This window comes from Onychomys torridus, chromosome 5 (assembly GCF_903995425.1).
Source record: "Onychomys torridus chromosome 5, mOncTor1.1, whole genome shotgun sequence".
Classification (NCBI taxonomy): domain Eukaryota; kingdom Metazoa; phylum Chordata; class Mammalia; order Rodentia; family Cricetidae; genus Onychomys; species Onychomys torridus.
The window spans coordinates 109287269-109307103 of NC_050447.1; the positions used below are offsets into that span (position 1 = coordinate 109287269).

Consider the following 19835-nt stretch of genomic DNA (forward strand, 5'->3'; position numbering starts at 1 on the left):
GCCCAGCACTGCATGCCATTACAAAGTGGATTGTGTTCTTTGTCTTATTATACACAGACACAGATTTCAAATTAAATAACTTTGTGATATAGGTATGAAAAAAATTCACGGACATGCTAAAACAAAGGATCAGGATAGTGATGACTCATTAGGAGGAAAAGGTGAATGTGTAGATAAGCCTTACACTCATTGCACTTTGGACAGAATATTAGGACTCCTAGGATTGTGGGAGGATTTTGAGACAAGGAGTATGTGGAGACCACTGTTTGTAGCTGTATAAGTATTTTGTAAAGATTGTCCAATTTCATATATTTGATGGGCCCACCTGAGAGTCCATCATAGGAATCCTGTGTCAATGTAGTTTGATTAAGAATATTAATTAAGAATGCATACTTGGAGCAGTGCTCACAGCTGGTCTGTTTCCTATTGTGCTTGAAGATGCTCTGTGCAGCCAGTTTCACCAGCGGCCTGCACCGGGAGTCTGTGCTGGTGAACTGTGGAGTTGTCGAGGAGATGGGCATCTTGCAGTTTGTGCTTCAGTCAAGGCTGCACAGGCTGCATTTTCTGCCTTGTCTGTACCCCCTGTGTGTTCTGAGGGAGGAGGTGTATTTGGAGTTTTGTCCATGCATGCACATATGCGGTCACTGCTTCTGAGTTTTATCCCATTTGAAGAGACTCACCACTCTGTCTTAATTAGTTTCAAAACCCACTTATGTGCATAATTTAAAATTACTGTATCTAATAATATGTGCATCTGTTTTGTTTCTCATCTTCCTGGTTAGTACAAGATATTAGAGATTTTACAGGAAAACTGAAACCATGACAGCAGTGTAGCAAATTTCATAAAATTATATTTACTTGTGTTTGTCTCTCAGAGTTTCTTGAGGGCTGTCTTACTTTCTTTCATCAATGATAGAAATAGTATTTCAATCCATGCATGCACTTGACAAATAAAGGATCATTTATTTATTCATTTATAAAGATGTGCTTACCTTAGTCATCAGAATGTTTTTGAAATTCATATTCTTTTGTAAAGTATAAAACTTAAGGTCTTAATAAAGGCAGTTTATGGGGAAGTTGTAAATATTTTAATGTAAGCATATAAATCATGAATATTGATGTAGAAATAAAGAAGTGTGTTTGTAGGAGAGATATGTGAAGGTATACTAAGGAAGCTTTGATGTAATTTTAAAATGGCACTTCATCAAGATGTCTGTGTTAAGTCCATATACCACTCACCACCTTTTAAAAAGGGATCATGGTCAGTGACCATTTTCTGCAGGTAGGAGCATGTAGAAGGCATTGTTCCTTCAGTTGTACCCCTTGACTGTCATGATTTCAAGTGGAGTGCACCCTTTATTTGAAGCATAGTGGAGTGTATTGCCTTCATTTAAACACCTGTCTGGCATCCACTATAGATTCCTTGTAGGAAGCCACTGGCAGGCATTATTAGTTTCTTTTCTCCTCCCGTGATACCGTCACCTTCTTTCCAGATGGTTCATTAGAACACTCCTATTCTTGAGCTTCTCTCTGTGGGCTCCCCACTGTCACTCTTGCTGTGAGACAAAGGTGCTCTCTTTATTTCTGCTTTCAGCACAAATCACTTTTCTGTCTTTTAGTGAATGATGGTTATTTATTTTCCACTGTGTGGTTATTGGGTTTCCTTAATAGCCTCATGTGGAGGAGTTTTATTGAGGGCATTTTAATTTCGCCATGTTAGATTATAGTCACCACATTTCTCTAATCTCTTTTTAAAATATCTTTTAGGCAGGGCTCGTGTTAAAAACACACTTGCTAGAAACAGCTTGTCTTCATTTTTCCCCCTTTACCCAGATGTTTACTTACTTTTTTCTCTGATGGTGAAATTATTGATCACAGGAATCCATAGCTCATGTGATTTGGGTAGTACCTATTATTGGAAGACATAGAGGGATTTGGAGGCACATTTGATTTGAACAGTTTTTCTATGACATAAGGCTTTTGCAGATAATGCATTGTTGATTGCAGTAAGATAGATGTTATAGCCTCTTAGCCCGAGACCCATGCAGCCTTATAGATGAGCTCTTGGTGCTCACTGTTGCATTGTGTAGTTTACCATCTTGAAATGTCCCTTTGTTTATCCCTGGTGTCCCCACCACCTTAATATGTTCTTTGAGGGTGCCAGACTGTCTTCTTTGTGTCCCCTTTGTTGACAAGAATCCTGAACAGAGAGACTGTTCGTAGGTACAGAGCTTGGATGTCTCCTTCCAGACTGTCATTTTGCACTCTGCAAAAGATGGTGACTAACACATTTAAATACATGGTGGTTCATGTGTCTACTTTTCTGGTCAGACATTCTTAGAGCTCTTTCTCCTTCTAGAGGAGTAAGTGTAGTAAGGGCCCAGCCTTGAGGAAGAGATCACACAGTAAGTTGATCTGATAAGGTTTGCTATTAAGAATTTGATGAAAACACCCCTTTTAGAAAAGGCTATCTTGGGAGCATTGCCTGCAAGAAATATTGTAAATGGCAGAGAGGGACTGGAGGAAGCTGCTGGTCTCAGAGGGAGCCACTGGGGGAGCCTAACACCCCTGCTTGCCCTTACTGCAAAACAGAGAGCAAAGTAGCACCAGGGACTTAGAATTCTTTCAGTTATGATGTATCTCTCCAGCAGCCTCTGCCAACACTGCTTCACTTTGTGTCAGCTGGCAAAAGAGCGGTGTTTCCAGGGCCCACCAGGTTCTCAGAGCAGACAAAGAAGGATAGCTTGACATTGGAGAAGCAATAAAGCAATGGCTGGCTATGTGGGTGTACTTCCTTGCCATAATGCTTAGACACATTTTGGGAGACAGGCTGTTATTCATCCAATAAGTGGGTTGGTATGGAAAAGACACACCCAGAGAAACAAACATATTTGTTGTGAATACTAATTTAAAGTTTCTGGGTATAATTGTTGTGTAGGTTTCCTCAATACTGTTATTTTTTAGTACATGGAATGACGATAGACCAGAAGATGTACTGAATGGTGAGCACCTGTGCTCCAGGGCCAGGAATAGCATCAAAAGGAGCAGTCTAGCATCCTTTCATCTTGTTTCTCCAAGGTATCAAGAAAATGGCTGTCATTTACATTGTGCTACTACAGAAGGCCGAGAGGCCTCCTTAGGTTTTATTGAATCCACATAAATGCAGTAACAATGTCTTTCCTACTTGCCTAAGTGAAGTGTGAAAGTGGCAGAAATGTATTCACAGTGCTCGTGCACTCTTGCACAGTAGACCTCACACATTGCTGGGGACCACATCTCTTTGTGTGGCACCTATACCTGGATGCTGTTAGCAGGGATGGACTGGCATCATTTCACATATTTAGCTTGGGAAGTTGGTAGGTGAGAGGCTTCCCCTGTCAGCCTCAGGCCAGCATGGCAGTGGTGACACTTGTATCCCACTGGACTGAGAGTTTAGCACAACCAGTGCACACTGATCCTTGGAGGCCTTTTAAGTGTTGGAATTTACATAATTTGTTATTTGTGTTATCTAGGATTTTAGGAAGATTATGCCAGGCAAATATAATGAACTTTCTCACCATAAGGACTCTTGAATGAGAAGATGAATTTTAAGGGAAAATGAGTTTACATTCTCTTGGTTGATGATCCTAAATTTTCATTTTTTAAAGGTATTGACTCATAAATAAAGTTAAAGCCCATTGAGTGAGTCACCTTGATTCTTTCCTCTCTGAGTATGTGCTGCATCTCTTCATGGGAGTCTTGTGATGGGACTCTGTAGAATATGCATCCACCTGCTTTGGCAGTAGTGGTACAAATGATTATTTGAATTCTGGTGCCAAAAATGTCGTTCTAGAATCAGATTGTTAGATATTGATTCTGTCATATGTTAATATATACTATAGGATTTATCAAGCAAGCCACAACAGATTCATCCACAATGAATCATCTGTGCTAGTGGTGATTTATTATTGAAATGCTCCATCTGTGTTTGGAACCTGCAGCCAACACAGGACATCAATGAAGATCATCTGCTTGTTTCAGCTTTCCAAATGTGTCTAAAGGCTTATGTTGACTGTGGCTTTCTGAACAGCAGAACCTGTAGGAGCTCAGGTGATCTCAGGATTCCTCCACCTTGTCCTTTGGTTTGCTTGCTCCCTCCCTTCCTCTCTCTCTCCCTCCCTCTCTTCCTCCTTCCCTCCCTCCCATCATTGTTTTATTGGAAATAGGCTTTTTTCATATGGTATGTTCTTGATACGGTTTTTTCTCCCCTGACTTCTTCTAGAGCCTTGGCACTTCCCCATCCACCCAAACCCACACTGCTTCTTTTCATTAGAATAGAAACAGGGATCAGAAAAGAATAATAAGATAAAAACAAACAAAAGTGAGACAAAACAAACAGAAGAAAAAGATCTAAAGAAATGCATATAGATGCAGAGATACACATTTACACACACAGAAATCCCATAAAAACACAAAACTGGAAACCATAACCAGTACAAAAAGGACATGTATGATTTAAAAAAAAAAAAAAAAAGCCCTGACAAAGAATTAGGAGACAAAGAACCTCCCAAAATGCCATTGAGTTCAGTTGGCTTTCTCCTGCTAGGCATGAGGCCTTCCCTTAAGTGTGGTTTGTATACTCAGTGAGATGCTGTTGGAGAAAACTAATTTTTAAAATTTTTAAATAAACTTTTGGAAAGTGGTTATCAATTAGAGGTAGCTTCTGGGCTAAGGATGGGAAAACATGTCCACTTCCCCTTAAGTGCTAGTACCCTATCTTGCCCAGACCTGTGCAGGCCCTGTGCATGCTGCCACAGATTCTGAGTTCCTGAGGGGGAGGGAATTGATGGTGACATCCTATTTAGGACTGAGTGTTCCAAGGTCTTTCATCCTCTGCCCATTGTTCAGTTGTGGGGCTCCATATTTATTCCCCTCTACTGTAGGAGGAAGCAGAATCGATGTTCCTTTCTTCTTTAAATTGTGTTTTCATGAGACCCAGCTCACATGGGGATGTGGGGTTTTTGTTGTTGCCATTGTTGATTGTTGTTTTTATTTCATTTTTATTATTTCTGCATATGTACATACAGAGGGTATGCTTTTGTGTGTGTGTGTGTGTGTGTGTGTGTGTGTGTGTGTGTGTGTGTGTGTGTATGTGTGTATGTGTGTGTGTATGTAAATATGCATGCATGTGCTTGTGGAAGACAGAGGTGGATATCAGATATCTTTCTCAGTGATGCCCTACACCTTATTTTTTGAGACAGGGTTTCCTGTTGAACCTAATGCTTACTGATTTGGCTAGACTCTGGCTGGCAAAGCCCTAGTCTAGAACCTCTTGTCTCCACTTCCCTAATACTGGGATTCTAGGCATGGGTGGACGACTTCATTGTCACCTCAGTTAACATACTTACTTTTTATTTCAGCATGTCCACACATTGAGTATCTTTTGGTCTTGTGTACAGCTGTCTGCAATTTCCTTCCTTTCTTTAATGTATTCAATTTTCTTGTGCTTTCTATGTATAGGCTAGAGCAACATTCTCCCTTCCGTATCCCTGGGCTAACCAAGAGAAGAAAGGTGCTATAAAGGCTATGTGAGGATTAATAAAGTCAGGAAGGACAACTAAATGCATTTGTTAATACTTGGAAGCAGAATCTCTAGGGAGACCTAGACTTCTGGAACTCCCGATGGTGCTACACTGGATGATCATGGAGGACAGCCTCAGATGTAGTATGAATCTTAAAGGTACTTGTTAATAAAACTCAAACCCGAGGCCAGTTATTGGGGTGAATGCTGGAAGATCAGAGACACAGAACAAGCCACACTTTCCTCACCTCGCCAGTCCCTCAGCTGGTCTTGTTTCCTCAGACTGGAAGCTTCTGTGTCCTCATCCCAAAGGCTCTCAGCTGAACTGTGTGGGTCCAAAACCTGAACACTTAACCAACCAAATGCTTAACTAACCAAATGTTTAACTAACTACATGCTTTACTCACTACATGCTTTTCTCCTTAGTTCCTGGTCCTCACACCTTATATACCTTTCTCTTTCTGCCCCCACTCCCTGGGATTAAAGGTTGTGTTTCTGGGATTAAAGGCATGGGTCACCATGCTTAGCTATTTCTAAAGTGGCCTTGAACTCAGAGATCCAGCTAGCTCTATCTCCCAAGTGCTGGGATTAAAGGTATGTACCACCACAGCCCAACTTCTGCTATAGCTTACTCTTCCCATTTTCTAGCCTCCATTTTTGGCTTTGTTCTAGTGGCTGTCTGTTCTCTGACCCCAGATATGGTTATTTCAGGGAACACACAATATTTTGGGGAACACAATACCATCACACAGCTCATCCCAAGAAAGCAGCTCTATGAAGTCATGTTAGGTGAACCTGCCTCCCTGAGAGGTTTTGTTGAACCTGGCTTCTAGGTAACCTGGGATCTGACTATTCAAGTTGAGTTTTATATTTTAGAAGCTGGAATATTTGGGTAGATCATGTGGGTTTGGAAATGAAAGCCACTTTGAATGAAGGATGACCATTCTCCTAAGAAGCTTAGAATGAAGCCAGAAGAGTGTATCCAGTGGAAATTGGATACCTCAGTAGAAGTTGGATGTCCAGACAAGCAACATTTGGTTGGGCTTCCTGGCAATCATTGTTCCTCTGCTACAGTGTCTTCAAATGTGGCCTGTTTCAGATCTCTCCCCTTTACTCAGCTGCCACAAAGTCCCATTACAGGGAGGGGAAATGAGATAGCAGCAGGGCAAGAATGAAATCTGTTTCTTGCAATACACAGGTTCAGTTCATTCCCACCCCTGTGCTGAGCTCTGTAATTTGATTAATTGGCATGTGGTGCATTACAGAAAATCCAAAGAAAGACAAAGCTGGTTCGATATCAATTAGCTGAAGCAAGAATGGACTTCCCACAGAGACCTGAGGACAGAGCTGTGTTTAGCTAGCCCTTTCAAACACAAGTCCTCCCCAATGAGAAGCAGACGATCCCAGTTGTTTAAAGAAATTAAAAACCATGGAAATTAGCAGCTCAAATCCACTTAGATGAGTCTGCTATCCCTTTAATATAAGATGTCCCAATCCTTCCTCCAAAGTGATTTGAATACTTAATATTTGCTGAAATGCTTTAGTCGGATTTGAATACTATAATTGAATTTGCTTGCTGTGTTCATGAGATGTGAAGGCCTGGGAGTTCCTGTGGTGAGATATGTGCATCTGATTCTGTTTCAAGGGGATTCTTCCTTATTTCTTTCTGAGCCAAGGATTAATAGATGAAGTATTACTTACTGGAGTTACAGGCTATGCCTATCACTCTCTATATGACTGCCCTGTCCTGGGGCTCAGAAGGCATCTGTTTAGCTATAGGTTTTAGTTGAGCTGAGTTAGATATAGTTTGCCTTTGTGTTTAGATGGCACATGGTTTTGGGAACCCAATCCTAAGCAGGGTTGGTATAAAAGAAGATCTTGACTAAGCACTGTTCTTTGTTCATAGCTTTGTGAGAGTTAAACAAGCTGTAGGCTGCATACCATGCAATTAACATGCTGAGAAAGATGGTCAGCACATAGAAATGAGGAATCACTTCTGATATAAAAATAAACAAAGTCATTTTAGAGAATCTTGAACAAAACATTGTGGTTGCAGAGAAGATATTAGGAGTAGCATATTTGACAGCATCAAAATATGTCAATTTTGACACATCCCTAGACCATGTATTATGGAATGCCTGGCTCATGGAGAGATGATAGGTGGTGAAGGTAAAGAAGGAGGTGTGAACAACCTCATGAAGGGCCTCCTATGTAACTTTCTGGGCATTTTAACTTCAGTTAAAACAAGAAAAAAGCAGAGGTCTTGAGTAATCTTGAAGAATAAGTGTGAGACAATCAAGTTGACCTTTTTGGGTAGTATGCAGAGTGCAGCACCAACATGGAAGATTGGTGCTGGAGAGTCATATGAGAAAACAGTTACATTCCAAGAGACTGGTTGACTGCAGGCCTGGCCAGGGAGATGGCAAGATCATAGGTACAAAGATACTTGAAGGAGGTAGACTTGACTAGATTTCATTGTCGTGTATAGGGAGGAAAGGGCAAGTAAGAGCCCTGGCATTGTTTTCTTGGTACCATTTGCAGAACTGAGGGTTACAAGAGAAGTATGTTTTATGATGAGAGCAGGAAAGAGAATGGAGCCAAGGCTATGTTTAGGTGGAGAATTTGCACATGGAGACACCCTATAGGCAGGTGTATACTTGGGTCCCAGCACAGCTTTTGGGGTGAATTGCTTTTGGATAAGAACTTGTGACATCCAGACTCAAAGGCATTGGCTCATACTTGAAAGCTGAAGTTAAAGGTGAATCCATTGATCTAGTGTACACTATGCAGATGAAAGAGTATAAAAAGCTGAGCGTGAGGCTTATGGATTATAAATACACAGTGGGAGTAGAAGGAAAGAGAAGCTGTGAGGAAGATGGCAAAGGAGTAAGCCCCTTCTCTGTGAACACATGGCTGGGGAGCATGAGCTGGCCTAAAAGCCAGTTTTCATTTGTTAGTTCACTTGTTTAGAGGAAAGAATTAAATACATTCATTGAGGTGAAGAGCCAGACGAGAGATAACTGGCATAGAAGGGACTACATGAGCTCTAAGTATGAACTTTAAGGACACAGTGATGGGATAAAGTGTGTCTAGGAAGCAGAGGAGGGATATGGTCTAGAGCCTGCCCAGGGGAAAATTTCCTTCAAAGAACAATTACCTTCTTTAAGGTCAAGTGAGAGTGAAGGATTGAAGCCTGGCTACATCAAAGACAAGAATGGTTATGGTAGGGGATGGAGAGCTAGACTCCGGGAGGTTTCATATTGGATGGCTTCTGTACCCCATGAAGAGGGCAGGGCCAGCATTTTGTTCTAAATGAAGATAGAGGGGTGGAAATAGATATTCTAAGGAATGGAATGTGTTTTTAGCGTAGTGTTTGATGTTAATTGGGTGAAACAGTTAAAACTTTCAACCATGAAATGTGCTGCTTTACTCAGTATGACTTATTGAGATAGTTCTAAATTAATCAAGTAATTATTAAGGATGGCATGAAGGCACTGTGATGATGGTTCCTGCTCTGGAGGTCTTGGTGGTACTCGGAGACCTTTGCTAGTGCTGAAACTATTGGAAAATCATGGTCATCCATCTTAATTCACAGTAAGAGTTTGATGTGACTCCTGGGGCTCCAATTCTTTCTGTATCATGCTGATTTCACTTAAGGAGTATATCATCATATTCATTATTTTAATAGCACTTTTACTATAGAACATTTTTGTTTGCAGAAATGTTGCCAACAATAGAGAGAACTCTTGAAATCCCTAACACCGGCTTTCCCACTATTGAAAACATCATATTAGTATGGCATCTTTATCACAAATAAGGTAGTAGCCAGGTTTTTTTTATTTTTATTTTTTTTATTACCATAACAATCCCTTAGGTATACTAACATTTGAAAAAAGGCTTATTTTAGTTTCTGGTCACTTGACCCTGTTGACTTTGGCCTGTGGTGACCCAGCCCATCCTGGTGGGAACTTGTAATGCAACAGAATGCTCACTTTGTGGTATATGGGAAGCAAAGAGAGAGAGAACAAGCATTTGGGCTTTCATAATCTTTAAGAACATGCTTTAACAACAGGGTTTCCTTTACCACTTTTCAGGAGTGACCACAGGCTGGGGACCTGCCTTTGCAGACAAGCCTTTGGGGAACATTTAAGATCCAAGCTATTGCAGTCAATCTTAAAATATTTTTGTTTTCTTTTAAGACTGTTTGTTGCTGTTGTCCCAAAGCAAGTGTTAGACTCTCGGGCTCAGTTGGATCTTCTGCTTCAGCATTTCTTGGCTGTGATGACAGGGTTGTGCTACTGTGCCCACCCTGAACCAATTTCTCTCTATTACTACCAGTATTCACGTTTGTTTTTTTATTTCCAAGCCTTCTTGCTCTAGCCTCTTGGGTTATTGTTGGCATTGAAGGAGTTTGCAACTTCCCTAGGCAGAGCTAAGCCCTGTCTCCCTGTTTCCTTGGGATTTTCTTCTGAAACTTTATCTCTTTCAGAAATTATACCATTGAGGGTAAAAAGTACAGAAAAAAAAATCATCTGGCACTTTAGTAAGTTAATATGTCTCTGGTACCAGTTATGTCTGACTTTAATTTAAAAGGTATTATAAATACAGTTTGCTAGACATTACTCTTTGAAAATGGAAATAAAGGAGGATACTTTTTGATGACAAAACTTGTGGCCTGGCTAGTGAGGGAGCAGCTCCCTGTCTCTGCCTCTAGAGGGCACTGGTCTTATGCTGCCTGCAGTGCTTAAGCTGCAGGATTTGGAATGAAAATCTCTTTGTCAGGCTGGCATTATGTGTGTTCTGTTCTTGGTCACTGTGTACTCACTTCTGTCTCAGCAGAACACACAGTTAGGGAGCTCTGTTAGTGACTACTGTAAAGTGTTCAGTTGCACAATCCTGGGGAATTTATAAGACAGACAGTGTTTGTGTCCTGTAATCTGCTCATTCCAGGGAATCAATAATGGAACTGCCTGTTTCCTCCAAGTACCCCTATGAGTTGTCAGTGGGCAGCCGTTCCCAATAGTTCCTCTGTGCATAACTTTGTTCTCTGACAGCTGCTTCCTGGGCCAAGGCCATGCAAAATGCGAGAAAGAAGGTAGCAAGTTCTCTACTTTGATGTAGATAGACTTAGCCACTGTCTTATATTTCAGGGAGTTCAAGGGTTTTCACTTCCAAGCACCTTAGTTATTTTTGTCTGTCATAAAATATCTCCTGGTTTCCTCCATTTGTCTAAGACATCTCTTATTATTGTGACAGTAACTATTTGTCTTGCTTAATTTGACATGAATCTTTGAGTCTCTTCTATTAGGCACTTTCTAATAAAGTTATGGGGCTTTTAGTTATACTTTCAAACAGAATGACCTTCAGAATTGCAGCATGATGGGGATAAAGCATGCTGTTAGCCAGAGTTTCACTTGATGACTATTGTCCAGTTTTTGAAGACATTTTTGCCTCTTCCCCTTTCATTCTCCACTCCCTTGTTAAAATGATTTGCATATCCCAGTTTCATGGCCCTGCCCTCCCCTTTTTCATACATTCAGTTTCTATACTTCACTGTTTTGCTTGGCTGCAGGTCTCAGCCATAGTTCTCATTCACATTATTCATGGTGTTCTGTTCATTCCTCATGTCACTTTTCCTCACATTTGTAATCATGCAGAGCAAAAGTACTTTATGCCATGCCCATTGTCCTTTAGCCTTCTTGCTCTATTACCTCAGATAGGGATGGCTTTATAAGCTTCCACGTAGCCAAATTACTGTTATAATATTGGCTGACTGTTTTACCAAAGGCTTTGTAATTTTCAAATGTCATTGAATTGATTTTGATTTTTTTCACATTTATTTTAATGTTATAATGTAGAAATATTTTGCAGTTTAAAAATGTTTCACTTGATTCACATTTCCCACCCCCAAAATATTGTTTGTTTGAAAGAGATGCTCCCTATGTAGCCCAGGCTACCTCAATTTTATAATTCAACAGCTTCATTCTTCTGAGTGCCAGATTAACATATGCCTGACAATGTGTAGACTATTCACAAAGAGACCACTAATGCCTGCTTTCCCTGAGAGGCTGAGAAGACTGTCCCCTCCTCTCACCATCTCCTGGCCTAGGACTCTGGCAGGAAAGTGGAGTTGTTTTTTGTTGGTATTTTTGGGTTAATGCAGAATGCATTCAGTGTGTTCTGTAGATACCCTTGCTGAGTGCCTAAGAAGGGCCCTTACATCTGAGCCTGTGTCCACCAAGACAACTTCTGTAGGGGTTGATTGAATATTCTCTTGGATACATCATCTTTCAGAGTTTTATACATGGTACAGAACGTCACAGACCTGCCTCTTCTTTTTGGATGGATTTGTCTGAACAGGTCTCATATTTGAGAAGTTGTTTCTAATCCCTTATGATCTCCCTGTGTATGACTTATTCAACTCTAAGATGTTTCTCGCCTTAGTTTCTTTTATTCTCCTTTCAGTTACTTCTCTTCCTCTGTTTAGGAAGAAAGGGCTGAAATCATTGGAGTCAAACACGGGTTAGAAAAGGTGCTTCAGGACACTCCAGGATGTTCCAGGAAATGCCTGAATGAGCCAGGACATTCTAGGACACCCATCTCCCGTATTGTACATTGTCCATTAGTTCACATAGTTTTTTAACATAGCACATTTTTCTGTGAGTAGTGCTAGTATGGAGTACCACTGCATTCCATCTGTGTGGAAAGCACTCCTTGAATGGTCCGCAAACTGTCCACTTGCATGCAAGTTCACAGATATTTGGTGTACCCAAAAGGCAAGCTTAACTGGTTGTTGTTAAATTATGTCTGTGTGTGCAACATGCGCTGGTATAGGCCAGAGGTCAGCCTTTGTGCTGTTCTTCAGGAATTGTTTACTTTATCTTAAGACTGGGACTCATCAGCTGTACTAGGCTGGCCAGAGAGTCCTAGGGATCTGCTTGTTTCTCCTCTCCTAGCACTGGGATATAAATGTGCATCATATCTGACTTTTTTTAGTGTAGGCTCTGGGCCTAATACTTGCAATGTGTTCACTTTACAGACTGGGCTATCTCCCAACCCCAATTAATAATAATAATAATAATAATAATAATAATAATAAAATAATAATAATTTAGTGATCCTTATACAATAAACCTGTTTTAATTGGAGTAAACTATCATTATTTTATGCACAATGTCTGAGGAAATGTAAGTGTATGGGGCCTGGAAGCTCAGTTATGTTCATGTTTTATATCAAATTTTCATTTTGTCTGTCTGGTGTTTTCTGTATTGAAGTCAGAGAGAGGGCTCTGGGTCCCAGACTGGATCACAGTTATAGAGTTGGCTTGGGATTGAGGCACTATCAATTACTATGCAATGGTGCTCTTCCATTAACCTCTCAAACCCCTGAGTTCTTACTGGAGTAACTGAGATGTGCTAAGTGTTATAGGCATTAAGTGAAATCATGTAGTGGGTACCTTACAAGGTAGACAAGGTGCCTATTGTCTTCAGCTGATGGTTCTGAGTAGCAGCAGAGTGTCATGAGCTCTGTCACAGAAACCTAGAGAGGTAAGTATCATAGATAGAATCTAGCACCCACATGCAAGGCTTGTAGTGCAGAAGGTGTAAGTGGTCTTTGGACATTTGAATGAGCAAACAGAAAGGGATATTTAAATGAGCAAATGGAAACCATAGCCCAGACCCATGTAACCATCTGGAATCCTGCTTCCATCTCACTCTTCCCTTTGGTCATTTGGAAATTTTACTTTGTATATTATTTTATTTTGTATATTATTCTGACTATTCTTTCTTTCTTTCTTTCTTTCTTTCTTTCTTTCTTTCTTTCTTTCTTTCTTTCTTTTTTTTGTTTTTGTTTTTTTGGTTTTTCGAGACAAGGTTTCTCTGTAGCTTTGGAGCCTGTCCTGAATCTCACTCTGTAGACCAGGCTGGCCTCAAACTCACAAAGATCCACCTGCCTCTGCCTCCTGAGTGCTGGGATTACAGGCGTGCGCCGCCACCACTCAGACCTATTCTTTTTTTCTTTATAAAAATTTGCCTTTTTAAAAAGTTACTTAGATTCTAGGACTTTTTGCTTTCTATATTTTAAACAAAATCAGCTTTTGTTATCCACTTTCATTGTTAAAACATATCTGAATTAATTTCTTTTCTCCTTTCTGTTCTCATTTGAACTACTTCCTCTGGCTTCTGCAATGAGGATAGAGTTTGTATTTGGATCATTTGAGTTTATATAGGGATACTTAAGAAAATGTCAGAAATAAAGAAAGACCTAATGGGAAAACAGCTAGCATGGCCTATTCTGTGTGGTTAATGGAAAGTTAAGTTTTCATCAACACTGTGGTGTCTGTCTCTCAATCACTGGGTGAAGTGAGAAACCACCCTTTAAGTCTCTGGGACTGGGGTAAGACCATTTTGTCTAAGTGACCTTGCCCCACCTGGATCTGCATCCCTCTGGCTCTTTTCCGTTCTCTGAGTTGGGCGTAGGCAATCCTTAGATTCTCTTCCTGCCTTAGTCTTTTACTTCATTAGAAATAATAGCTGGCTCTGATTAGATTATCTTATTCTTCATCTGTGCTGTGTTGTACAGATGGCCTCTCACACTGATCTTTTGGTGTTTTTAAATTGTTAATGTTTTGTGGATGTTCAGATACATTTTGGTTATACTCATGTACTCTGGGGGGTCAGAGAGGTCTGGAACTCACTATGTAGCCCTTACTAGTTTTGAAAATAGCCTGATGATGTTTGACTTCTTTTATTTTCATTGTCCTAAGCTACAATATAGTGCTTGAGTAGAAAAACTCTTGGGTAAGGGAATAGAATAGTCCTAATATTCCAAATTGGGTTGGTTCAGTCTCTTTGACTAAGGGTTACTACTAGGAAGGTGGACTCATATAAAGCCATGCTAAAGAAATAGAATAATTTATTAATATAATTCATTAATAATAATCTCAGAATAATGAGATACTGTGCTATTCCATCCCAGAAGCTTAAGGACTATGGCCACGTGTGTAGCACGAATCTTAAGGAGTCTTACAATAAGATCAAACTCAGAGCCAGTTATTGGGGTGAATGCTGGAAGATCAGAGAGACAGAACAAGCCCCAGTTTCCTCACCTTGCCAGTTCCTCAGCTGATCCTGTTTCCTCAGACTGGAAGCTTCTGAGTCCTCATCCAAATGAATCTCAGCTGAACTGTGCTGCTCCAAAGCCTAAAAGCTTCTCCAAAGCCTTAAAGCTTAACCAGCCAAAATGCTGCTAATTTCTGGTCCTCATGCCTTATATATCTTTCTCTTTCTGCCACCACTCCCTGGGATTAAAGGTGTGTGTCTCCATGCTGTCTTATCCTTGAACACACAGAGATCTGCCTAGCTCTGCCTCCCAAGTGCTGGGATTAAAGGCGCGCACCACCACCTATAGCTTCTGCTATGACTTGCTCTGACCCATTTTCTAGCCACCATTTTTGGTTCTGTATCTAGGGGCTGTCTGTTCTCTGACCCCAGATAAATTTATTAGGGTGCACAATATTTTGGGGAACACAATACCATCACATACATGGGGGTCTTAGGTCTACCTGCTTTTCTGAAGTATTCAGTAAATCAGTACCCTTCCCTTTACTTCTTTCTGTCTCTTTTATAATTACCTCCCCCCCCTACACTTTGGCTCCCCCCCCCTTTTAATGCTTCTCTGGCCCTGTAGCTTAAATGTCTTAGCTTTTTTCCCTTCTTTCCTCCATTCTCCTCCTCTAGGCAGCAGCTGAGGTTTTGCTGCTTGCCTGCCCTGTGTCTTTTGTTTTTAATTCTAATGAAATTGTTCTTGTGTTTCCACTAGAGACTATCCTTAAATTCTTTTATTAATGATATAAGAACCCCCCAAGGGGACTCTATATTCCCTGTTAATAGAAGTTATTTAAGTTTTCCTAATGCATACTATTGCTGCTCCTTCATTACCTCCTGAGATTTTTTGCATGTTTGGTGTATCCACATAAACATTCCCATGCTTCTGTTTGTTGAAGTGGTTTGCCACAACCCATAATAGAATTCTATAGGCTACAACTTGGCCCCTAGCATTATCTGCTAACCATGGAACTTGGAGAAGACACACTTTCAAGTTGGAGGTTCCATCTGTGTAAAGAGGTGGTGTGGGGGCAGAGTCAGCAGAGGCAGGAGCTGTGTGTGGTGCAGGGGAGGATCATGTATTTTTAAAGTGACAGTACACTTTATTGCTAATGTGAGATATACATTAATATTATCAGGCAAGTACTCTGAGTTTGGAAAAAGGTACACCAGAGGTAGAGCTAGTTTTCTTATGTAGTGACTGACAGCTGGGCCAGGCTCCTTTGTCATGGCTGCTATGCTGATCCTTTAGGAAAGGGCAGAGTGAACAAGCCTTCTTGTAGCATTGTGTGAAGCTATTGGCTTAGTCTTGGCTTTAGATTTTATTGTTTGGTGTGCCCATCCTCAGCTGTGGTTCAGGAAAACCAAGAAAATTGTCACATTGGATTAAAGTTGAAGGCTTTGACTTCTTACATGGTCAAATGTTTCTTCTCAGGTCTAATGCTAATTTGAAACAAGTTTCTGTTTTTCTTTGCTAACAATGTAATGACATTTGTGCTAAAGAGGGGACATAAGTAAGCTTAAGAATATAGAGACGTTTTTAGTACATTAAAAATATATATGTAGGCTGTCTGCTCTGTTGACAGCCCACAGAATGGGAGAAGATCTTTGCCAGGCAAAGTATTAGTATCTAGAATATATAGAGAATTGTAAAAGTTAAACATCAGAAGATCAGAACTGTCAGTCAATAAATTGGTGAATGAAATGAACAGACAGTTCTCCAAAGAAGAAGCTCTAATGGCCAATAAATATTTTTAAAAAGTGTTTAATATTCTTAGCTGTCAACAAATCCAAATTAAAACTTCTCTGAGATTCTACCTCACCTTGTTCAGCATGGCTTCCACCAAGAAACAAAGAGGAACAGATGCTAGCATGGGGAGAGACAACCCTGTGTGTTATTGGTGGGAGTGTGAACTGGTATAGTCAGTGTGGGGAACAGTGTGGTAGGTTATCAAAAACCTAAAAGAATAAAGCTGTTATATGACCCAGCTCTACCCTCTGTGGTCAAATACTTAGAGTGCTGTGTGCATTCTATCTCACAGCTGTTTGTCCATCTGTGCTTATTGCTGCTCTACTCATAATAGCAAGACAATGTAACCAGCCTAGCTAGGTGTCCATCAGTACATGGATGGATCATGTAACTATAGTACATATGCACATGGGATTTCATTCAACTGTAAAGAACAATGAAATTATGATATTTGTGGGGAAATAGTTGAATCTGGAAAATATTACATTAAGCAAGGTAACTCAGCTTCAGACAAGTACCACATGTTCTCTGTCATATGCAGAGCCTGGCTTGACATGTTTACATACATATATGTGGGTATGTGTGTGCATAGAGGTCATGTAACAAGAGGTGGGCAGTGATAAGGGGAGAAGGAGGGATTAAGACAGCGGGCAGGTACTAGAACACAGGTGACAGTAATGAATATGAATATTGGACATAGAAAAGTCCAGGAAGGAGAAGGGGATGTGGGAGAAAGAAGCAGCATTCACAGAAGTGAACTACTCGAAAATGTCAGAGAAACATTCTGTATCGATTATCTGCATTTTGACCAAGAGCATCTTAGTCCTTTCCCTTTCTACCACTAATGAAATGCTTTCCCTCATAAGTTCTCCTCTCCGTATTTCCCACTAATTAGCTTGACCTGGGAGTGGTTCCAGGCCCAGGAGCAGCCAGCTTTATCGTTTCTGAATAGAGCAGTAGAACATTGTGTGCTGTATCAATAAGAGGGGCCCACTGTAGTATTTGCAGTGCACAATACTGACTAGTAAAGACTCTTCCATGCCCCTCACTCCTTGTTTAGACTTACTTAAATTACGTTAAATGTATAGAGTTTGCCTGCATATATGTATGTATACCATGGTCATGCCTTCTGCCCATGGAGGTCCAGGGAAGGCATTGGATCACCCGGGACTGGAGTTATGGATGTGAGTCACAGTGTGCGTGCTGGAAACCAAACCCATGTTCTCTGCAAAGACAAGTGTTTTACCCACTGAACCCTCACCATGTTCCTTGTTGTCCTTCAGATGATGTGTGTTTTATTCTGTAAAACTTCAGATGTAATCTTGTTTATTGGGAAATATACAAAACACATAAAAACAGCAAGGAAAAGGGAAAATTATGAGTGATCCTACCACAGAGAGATAATAAATATTCCACTGTTAACAGTTTTCTCTTAATTCTTGAATTTTTAATGATTGTATTATGGCTCAACCTCATCCTAGTAATGGAATAACATTATTTCATATAAACTTTCCTGTGAAGAAAGACTGGTGTTGCTTGTTAATCTAATGTAGTTACTAAATTCTTTGCCATTAAAGGAAAGCTGTTTATGAACCTAAATGTCTACACAGAGTTTTCCCCTCCAAAGCTTAAAGCTTAAAAATCACATTGGGAAGTATTTTGTTTTCTCCCTTTTTTTTTTTTTTTTTTAAATATCTTTTAGCAATTAAAGGGCTATTGGATCTTTCATCTAGTTTCCTTCTAGGACATCGCAACAATGCTGAAAGTGCTCTACATATTTACAATGCCCTTTCCCTTTAATTTTATTTTATGTGTGTGAGTGCATTATCTGGATATATGTCTGTATATAACATGCGTGCCTGGTGTCCATGGAGGCCTGATGAGTGTGTCAGATCCCATGGAACTGGAGTTATAGCTTGTTGTGAGCTACTGGGCCAGTGCTGGGAACTAAACCCTGTACCTCTGGAAGAGCAGCATGCTTAACTTCTGAGCCAATTCTCCAGCCCTGAAAAGTATTTTTGTTTGGCATTATCTTCAGTGAATTCCATCATCAGGTATAGAGATGACCATATTGTAAGTGCAGATCATATTGCTTGAGAGATTTGGATTTTGAATACAGTAAAAAGTCATTTGGGTAGAAGGCTAGAATTTTGAGTGATCAAACTGGGTAACATTGCATTAAGAACCAGACTGGTCATGGTGACCAAAACCAGAACTAGAGAGTAAAAAATAGTAGAATTGCCACCAGGTGAGACCAGTGTGGGCTACATAGTGAGACCTTGTCCTGAGAGAGGGGGGGGGGGTGGGGAGAAGAGAAAGAAAGAGAGAGAGAGAGAGAGAGAGAGAGAGAGAGAGAGAGAGGGGGAATATTAAGACTAGGCATAGTATGGCCCTGTGTTCAATATCCAACTCCATAAAACAAATAAGCCAGGGGTAAAGTATGAAAGACATTCAATTTCTGGGAGTCATATAATATGATTCTGAAAGTAGTTTACAGAGTTATGTTCCGGAAGATTGTCCTAAGTGTGGATTAGATATGCCCCCCCCCCCAAAAAAAAAGGGATTAAGAAAATAGTTTAAAGAAAAGGTAAACAACCTATGAAATAATATTACTATTATTAAAAATATTCTTCAGATTTTAACATTTTTATTTGTGTCTGTCTGGATGCCTTTCCGTCTGCCTGCACTCATCCATTAATTAATTAATTAATTAATTTTCTGAAGACATAGGAAGCATGAGCGTTAATTTTCTTATTTTGTCATGGGAGTTCTGAGAATTAAACTCGGGTTGTTACTGTTAGTGGTGTGTGCGCCTTTAACAGCTGCACCATCTCACCGTACCTTGCTGCATTGAAAGCTTATAGAGATGGGACAGTTTCCTGAGGAGAGGACTCTCATTGAACTGAAGGCGCAGGTGCATTGTGGGCTTTTTACATGCAGTTGTGTCCTCCCTCCTCATTAGGGCTGCCAGGAGACTAAATTTGAGTGAAACCTGAGAACTCTCATCTTAAGTTGCAAATTGGCCCTAGAGCTCTGGCTATAAAGTCTTTGAGGTTGAAAGCTCCCTCAGCCTAGGCCTTCCTAGTGACCTTCCATCCACAGACTTAAAATCACCTAACAGAGATACACACTTCTGGACAATGCTGTTGGTGGGTTGGTAAAATAGTCCCCAGTTGTTTCAGCTATTGTTATTCTAAGGTATAGACTATAAAATATTTTAAAAATCAAATCTTAAGAATGAATAGATAGTAAAAATGTTTTATTCAAAACAATCATACATGAGCTATCAAGCCAAGAGAAGATATAAAGAAAAATTAAGTGCATATGGCTCAGTTAAAGGAGCCAATTGGAAAAGTCTGAATATTCCATACTTCCAATTAAGATATTTTGGAAAAGATGAAACTTCAGACTGAAGTGA

General features: G+C 40.2%; 1 protein-coding gene across 4 annotated transcripts in view; it reads left to right on the plus strand.

The window, feature by feature from the left end:
• Fars2 (phenylalanyl-tRNA synthetase 2, mitochondrial) overlaps positions 1–19835 on the plus strand; it is a 451555-nt gene that overhangs the window by 111043 nt on the left and 320677 nt on the right. The window lies entirely within an intron of this gene.